This window comes from Ornithodoros turicata, chromosome 5, assembly GCF_037126465.1.
Source record: "Ornithodoros turicata isolate Travis chromosome 5, ASM3712646v1, whole genome shotgun sequence".
Taxonomy (NCBI): domain Eukaryota; kingdom Metazoa; phylum Arthropoda; class Arachnida; order Ixodida; family Argasidae; genus Ornithodoros; species Ornithodoros turicata.
Genome location: NC_088205.1, coordinates 38,822,071 through 38,830,151, shown reverse-complemented (window position 1 = coordinate 38,830,151; position 8,081 = coordinate 38,822,071). Strand labels below are relative to the sequence as shown.

The 8,081-nt window shown below is 44.5% G+C and overlaps 1 long non-coding RNA gene across 1 annotated transcript; it reads left to right on the top strand.

Moving 5' to 3' along the window:
- The first annotated feature begins 3,897 nt into the window (after nt 1-3,897).
- Nucleotides 3,898-4,942, top strand: LOC135395556 (uncharacterized). Its single transcript, XR_010423168.1, has 2 exons — nt 3,898-3,944; nt 4,441-4,942. It is a non-coding gene; the product is annotated as an uncharacterized LOC135395556 (long non-coding RNA).
- Nucleotides 4,943-8,081: the final 3,139 nt, after the last annotated feature.

The following is an 8,081-nucleotide window of genomic DNA, read 5'->3' as shown; positions in this document are numbered from 1 at the left end:
ATTTCCTAAGATACTTGTCGCTACACTGGGCAAGTGCTGAAAGGGGCTAACGCAGACGCGAGTTGATAAAAATTGTTCGAGCCCACAAAACACAAACGATGAATTCCAGTCACAACATCGTACAGAGCTTGGTTCACGAATGAGTTCCTAGCTGCTGCACTGTTTACTCATCGCGGAACCAGTGGAACCGGGCTGTCCGCCACCTTCAAGCACAGATACATGAAGCCACGAAAAGCCGTAGCTGGAATCCACTGACAAGTACGAAGGCGCGTACACGTCACAGTGCCCGTGCGGGTGCATCTACGTCATAAAACATGGCTGCGCCTATGTGTGTTTCGGAATGAATTATCTGCTTTTTGACATGGTGCTGTACCGAACTGGGAGAATGAATGTGCATTTTGGGGGGAGTTCGATGTGGGCGTTCAGAATATCACAACCGTTTCGACTATAGGATATCGGCGCAGCTGACCTTTAACGTGCACTGAAATCTCATCGCACAGCACATCGTGTTTAGCGACCCTCGCCGAAGAGGGCGTGTCAAAGCACCTTGTACCCTTGTTGTACAAGTTGTTGGCGCCAACGGCAGGGTGCGAACCCGCAACCTTGGGATCAGAAGGCAACACGCTACCAACTGACCCACCGAAGGGAGTTCGACCTCTATAGTACTAGCCTTCGGTTTATTTCTGTCAGTACATGTACTCTCTGGCTTCGCACTGCGACCTCCACAGGTTGCTAACACCGTGAAGCTCTAATGCGTCATCGAGGGGACAAACCACATCCACTCAGTCACTCAACTCACACACACATTCATACGACGGAGGCGACGCAAGCGGCATCTGTTGAACACGACGACTTCCATCGTGTTCAACTAACGCCTCGCCAAGGCACACTGTCTGTGCCGATCCTAGAGCGCGTGACATCCCTGCGTGAACGATCCCTAAAAAGAGCGAAACGGCCGTCCACAGCTGGGATAGTGGCACGCGTGATTTATCACATACTTCATGTGCAGCCACAGAGCCCGGCTTATTCCTTTCTATTATTGATGAGGCCAGGCGGACTAGAGCGAGAATGTTTACATTATGTCTCCTGGATAGGGCATTAGATAACGGAGGGGCGTGATACACATAGCAAACACTCTAATGATTACGTACGCACAATTCACATTTTACAGGTTACAGAAAAAAAGTCATAGTGGCGTTGAGAGTTGATCAGTTAGATGTTACATATTGAAGAGGAGACTCAAACAGGATCATGAATGAAATGAGGTGCTCGGGGAGGAGGTTTCAGTCGTTCATTTTCGGGGGAAGAAAGGTTTTGGAAAATTAGTCGTGTGACATTGCGGTACGTTGATCTTGTGAATATGGTCATGATGCAATGAAATACAGTCGGAAGGTACAAGAAGCCAGTTAGAAATGATATAATATATAGAGTGTTTTTAAAATCGGGTATATATTTATATATATATATATATATATATATATACTCATGGAACGATGCGACAGCACCCGTGTTTCGAGACACGTGTTTCGCCGTGTTTGCGGCTCGTCAGCTCAGGGTAGCTGCGCATCGTTCGGAATTGGCAAACCAGGGGTCGCTCAGCGAACGATATACACCTGGGAGGGTGACTGAGCACTCCTCAATGCCACAGTGCAAGCCAGTGAATTATAATGAGAGAAAAAGCCATTACAGCCATTTACTTTTTTTAATGGCTTTTTCTCCTCATTATATATATATATATATATATATATATATAAGCGAAAGGGAATGGGACACAGCGACGGATTTGAGGTGTTAGTAGAATATAAAGAAAGGTTTATTTTACATAATTAAAACATTATTTAGGAAATGGGGTACAAAAGAAGAGTCGACATTTCGATGGGAAGCTCCCCCTTCTTCGGGACAGAAGAGGCAACAAGACTGTCCACGGCCCTTATGGTTTCAGCATGCTGACGTAATCTTGTGTATTTGCGCCGCCCTGCGCTCGTCGATGAGTCACGTTCTGCAAGGTTCGTTTGTCGCTGTCCGGTGTGGTGTCACTGCCCTGATGTTCCGGGATCTCCTGGAGTCAGAGCTGGAGGTAATCGTCTTTCTTCCAAAGGCGTCGTCAAAGGGAGCTCAGTGGCTGCACGTTGAGCATATGTTTACAATTTGATCGTGCACTCCCAGCCGAGGACAGCTGTTTCGCTCTACTTGGAGCTCGTCAGCCCGACGCAGGGAAGTGACACGATCTTGGGTCGGAGCTAACAGTGCGTCTCGGCGAGACGTCAATGGTCCACGGTGACGGCGTCACCTGTGGAGGCCGCAGTGCAAGCCAGCAAGTACATATACAAAGGAAAAATAGCCGGAGCTCTGTGGCTGCTCGTCGAGGGATCAAATTGTAAACATATGCTCAACGTGCAGCCACAGACCTCCGGCTATTTTTCTTTTGTATATGTACTTGCTGGCTTGCATTGCGGCCTCCACAGGTGACGCCGTCACCGTGGAACATTGTCGTCTCGCCGAGATGCACTGTTAGCTCCGACTCAAGATCGTGTCACTTCCCTGCGCCGGACTGACGAGCTCCAAGTAGGAACGGTAGACGACGAAGCCTTGAGCAGCCACCTTGTTCCGTCGCTTTGTTGTGAGTTCACTTTTTCTTACCTTCGAAATCGAAGATGCTGGGGCCGCGTTTCGGCGCGGACTTTCTAGCTCGCTGATATGAGCTCATCTCCGCCACTTCGGGAGTGGTGCTGCGGTGTCCGCGTGCCGGACTCTGCCACTATGGACGAAGTCGTCGGCAGGGGAAATTTTTACGGGATTTCACATCGCGGTGGAAACCTGTACGAAATAGGTTTGGCTACGCGGTCAGCAATAGACCGTGTCTTAAAGGGACTCTGACCAGAAACTGTGGGAGCTCTTTCGTACTTGTAGTCGATAAAGCACCCAACAAGGACTCTCCATGCGAAAATTCACGCATTAAAACCCCACGGTTTCTCTAAACTCGAATTTTAAACATTCGACTTCATCCGAGTGCAGCACGCCTAGCGTCAAACCGAGAAAACATACGTTTATATAGAATATCCACCCCGGCCCACCATCAAGATGACGTCAACACGGGGGCCACTCGCAACACCCACAATTGGCTCAAACGCGTCACGTGGTCACGCAATATCTGTCAATTTCCTTCGTGAAATGGCATTTCTACGTTAATATGTTTTTGTTACAGAGCCTCAAGAAGGAAAATATACCCTGCATTTATCACCTGCAACAGTTTCTACGATTTTCTTTTCAATCTGTATACGGCGTTCGATATATGCTTCCGTATCCGGTCAGCTGTAATGGATGCCGTATGCCGAGCTTGCTAACTGCGAACTTGTGTGACTCCCGGTTCATCCTCTTTGTTCGGGTCATTGGGTTGGTGTTGGAGTTGGTCACCATATTCTGAACGTTTCACCTATCGTTGCGGTGTACTGTTCTTGATCTGCTGCGAAGCGACGAACCGCAACGGCAGTCACTCGCCTCAGCGAACTTCTGTCTGCTGCATCTCAAAGGAGCATGGGGACGTGATGATACCTTCAACTAAAAAAACCAAATGTGCTCTCGTGTGGTCCTGACGGAAAAGTAGTATCAACAAGGTTAGCACATTTATTTTTCAGTTCCAAGTCTGCGTACTGAAAACCATGCAGGTGCAGTCGATCATTCTCGTAGCTGTTGTGTAACGCGTATGCTTTCTTACATATCCCACAGAACCCTCCACTTTTTCGACCAAGTTATCGTTATGAGATCGTTCTGATGGCTTCTTACTAGGCTATGCCGCTCCGAAGCATTGAGATGACGAAGCGTCGTGGTAGCTGCACCTCTGCCTTCGAAAGATGAATCTGTCATTCCACACTGTGCTTACTGGCTTTGTATAGAGTCGGCAAATCCGACAGACTTGGACTGCCTTTTTCAAGAAAGTTTGAAATGTAAGTATGTGTATATTGGTTTCACATATCCACCACATATTGAGCGTGTGTATGATTGTACTTTATATGCTACAGCGTATCAGCGTACATTATTATTCAACACGTAGTGTGGCAAACTCGACATCAGTCACACAAAGCCAACAATTGCCTTTTCTTCAATTGCTTATTTTTATCATATCATGTTTTCGTCTATATCTCAATTTACCAACCAACAAAGTATATTAATTTAGTATAATCATCTCATATTTAACAAGTCACAGTTTTACCATGGTTTTGGCACACTATAGCCCGAGTTGCTTATGCGTCATTAAATTGAATCATCGTCATCTTCAACTGCCATTATTCAATTGAAGTGTCAGGTGGATATAATGATATGGCAAGATATTTTTTTTGCTGTCATCCTGGAAGTGCTAATTTCAGAAGAGTAGTCACCGTGAAGTTTGTTTTCGTTTTCAGAAACATTAAGAGGACTAAAACCAAACGCTTTTTCTTTCAGAGCATCCCTTATGCACCTGCATTTCAATTCCAATCTGTATTACAAGAATGACAGACCACTCAACAGAGATGAACGTCTGAAAGTGAAAGAGCTGGAATGAAGATACGTTAATCTGTGTCAAAGGTTCTTAGTATGTGTGCGAGTCGAGGACATAGGTCTCAAGCTTATTCCTGTCTCCAGAAGAGGTGACAACTATGCTCCTTCTATCTATTAACCAGCTCCACTTTTTAGGGTTCCCTGTAAACTAATGGAGCACATCATGTACTACCACGTTGTCAACCAAGTTGACTCTGTCAATTTCTTTTTTTAAATTCCAGCATGGCTTTAGAAAAGGGTATTCAGGCAAAACTAACGTAGTGGAATTCGTTCACAGCATTTCAAACTGTCTTGATTTCTGGGTCCATGTAGATGTAGTATTCTTTTTATTTTGTAAGGGCTTTTGACACTGTGCTCTACGCTCGCGTGTTGGCCAAAGTAGCCTAATTAAAATTTGATCCTGCTACCTGGATATGCAGTTTCTCAACTAACCGTAACTGTGGCGACAACTCGTGAGGAGAACCTATCATATCGCCACCATGCAGCATTTGTTATATTACAATCGCTTCACATTTTAATCTAGTCAAAAGCAAGGCCTTTTGGTGATCGGTCTTGTATAATTACGTGCCCCTCCGTTATGTAACACCACACTGGGTTCTTCAACCTATGAGAGAGAAATAAATATATTGCCAAGTAAATTGTCTACAAGGCTCGTTATTCCATTTCGCCACACTACCACAAGCAATTGTTAGAGTAGTGGCCCAGGGTATGAAGCTCGCCACTAATCATCATTCAAACAAAGTTCATAATGTAAAATGCTTTACTCAGAACACTGGCTTAACACAACAATTAAGAATAAAGAGAGTAAACGTTTCATTGCCTATCCAGGTGGCATCATCCCTCCAACAGAGAACAATCAAAAACAACATCAAAGGAGTCAAATCGGTGGTCCGCATTCCTTTCATCCAATGTATTTCATACGCTATTTGGATGGCACTGTGCCCATCAGGCATTTCGACTGTGCATATCAAGTTGAGTGCATAGAATCTGATACAACCTACATTGGCGAGATAGACAAAAGACGTGGGACAAGACTAAAAGAGCCAGGGCTACTAATGCTTAGCTTAACTAAACAGGACCGAATCAGTCTACCACTGCTGTCCTAAGGGACATATATTTTGATGGTGCAGTAACCTTTGCTCATGACTAGCGATGGGACCCTAGAAAGTTCTTAGAATCCTGCTTTATCAGGCGTGATGCTTCAGCCTGTAATACATACCGCGGCCCCCTATCGGATGTGTAAGATTCCCTCTTAGATAGGCTGATGTGCTCATCTTTGGCCTCTGTTGTACTGATGATGCCACCCGGATAGGCGACAAAACGTTTACGCTCTGTTTTTATTCGTTGTATTGAGCGGTGTTTGCAGTAAAGGATGTTACATTATGAGGTTGTCACCCGGCTTCTGGAATATATTTTCAAATAAAGTTGTTGTTTTACAAAGCTCAATACATTGCAGAAATCATTCTTGTCGCCTATTGTTTTGGGGGTGCCATTCTTGCAGTCACATGAAGCACTGAAGGGCCAATTTAAAAAGTAAAGGCAGTCTGATTTATGTTCTTGCCGACATGGCACAGCGTATGTACGAGGTAGCTCCATTTCAGAAGCCTGAGAACACTCAAAGCAATTAGTGTGCTAGCATCAGATATGGTGCACAGCATTACATATTTGCTTTTGCTAGGGCAACTAAGAAGGGTGGATAGAAAGGCAGTTACGACCTGTTTCCACAAAAGACACTCAGATTCATTAGCAATTTCCTCCAAGAGAGCCAAGGCTTTTTCTAGATTACTAGAACATGGGTACCTGGTTATAAATAACAAGAATTCATCTACCAGAAGTCAGTGTTTCACACACCCTGCTTTCCATCAACACTATTAAAAGGTGTGACCCCCAAACCTGCACAAAATTCCTGGAGAGTCTTTACTGGACACTGTTGCTGTCCCTCTCACCAGGTGCTCTCTATGAACCCGATTCACAGTTCTGGATGCACTGCCTGAGCTAACTTCAGCATGCTTTCCCAACACGAATGGTAACTGCTATGAGGAGTGTTGTACTTACTGAAAGCAACATGAAATGCTGTACCTTGACAGGTAACGTTGATATCCTTCTTAAGACCGTAGAGAGATGTTCCTTGCTCCCTTTCTTCCAAATCTTACTATCAGACGCAAGCCCACTTGCCACCAAGCCAATGAGATGTGCCTCACAGTCAGTGCAATCAAGGGAATCTATCACTGAGGCTCTGAAAAGCTGTTTTCCATCGGGATCTGATCCAGCACTGAGCCGTGAGTAGCCCCGTGAAAGTACCAGGGTTTCTTCGAATTTTAGATGTGCCAGCATTTGTTTTCCTCCCCTCCTTCTTTTTATGTAGTAACTGATTACTTTAGCCTTGTACTGCTTTGGAGATTGAAGATGCGGAGATGATATAAGAGGTGGAACTAGGCTTTATGCAAAATGAGGCAAAGTGTGACTATGTACAAATCTTCTGAGAATGTCTATGTATCATTCACACAAAGAGAGGATACGTGTTACATCTTTTTCCGGTTTTGATATTTATTTATTTATGAATATATCTCAAAGGCCATTGCAGGCATTACATGAGGGGGGACATCAACATGGGTCACTTAACAAATACGGAAGTTACAAGGAACATACATATTTGGAAGACAAGACTCTATTTTTTGTTCGTTCATCAGTCTTGCTCAAGAGATTGTTTACTGTAGCAATGGTACACAATGTCACGAAAGGAGTGCTCATCTATCATTCTGCAAGACTCATTAAAAAGGACTAGTGTTGTGTTTCAACACAACATGTTGAACTCATGAACCATGCATCATCCTGAGAGCTATAGATTATCCTAAATACAGATGCTGAATTATTTTAAATGTGATAGACGAGCTGTGCGAAGAGGTACCCCCAGTTAGGATCTTGGGTACTTGAAGCCTGTGGCATTTTCTGTGGGAAAGGCTTGCCAGACCCTCTTCACTGCACAGGCTGGGATGACCATGATCTTGTTTTTTCCAAGCTTGTGCCATACTCACCTTGCAAACTGGCGATACGCAGTGTATCTGCATCGTCTACACAGATGTACATAAAATATAGTTTAGGCAAATAGGTAACCGGTTACAGTACAGTGTGTGTGCATTGTCATTTCTACATGTACCGGAGAGTAACTGCAGTTTACCTGCCCACACCTTGTACATTACTACACATGCTGTGTTCTTTTAGAACCCAAAATTGTTTTACTTTTCACTGAATCGACAATCAAGAACACTCAATATCGCTAAAAACCTACGCTAAAACCTTATGCACAGGGCAATACATAAAAACGTGACTCAGGACACAGCACACTGACAATTACAAAATTGCCTATATTGGTTTTCTCCAGTTCAGAGTCGTGTACTGTATAGCCTTTTTATGTGCTGCGCCCTGTACTGGAGTTTTTAACGACTCTATTGCAGGTCCAAACCAGTTTTGGGCGCCCAAATTTTAACATCGTTCGACAAGGACACATGTGACTTACTTGTGAATACAGTCGCTCATAGGTTCGC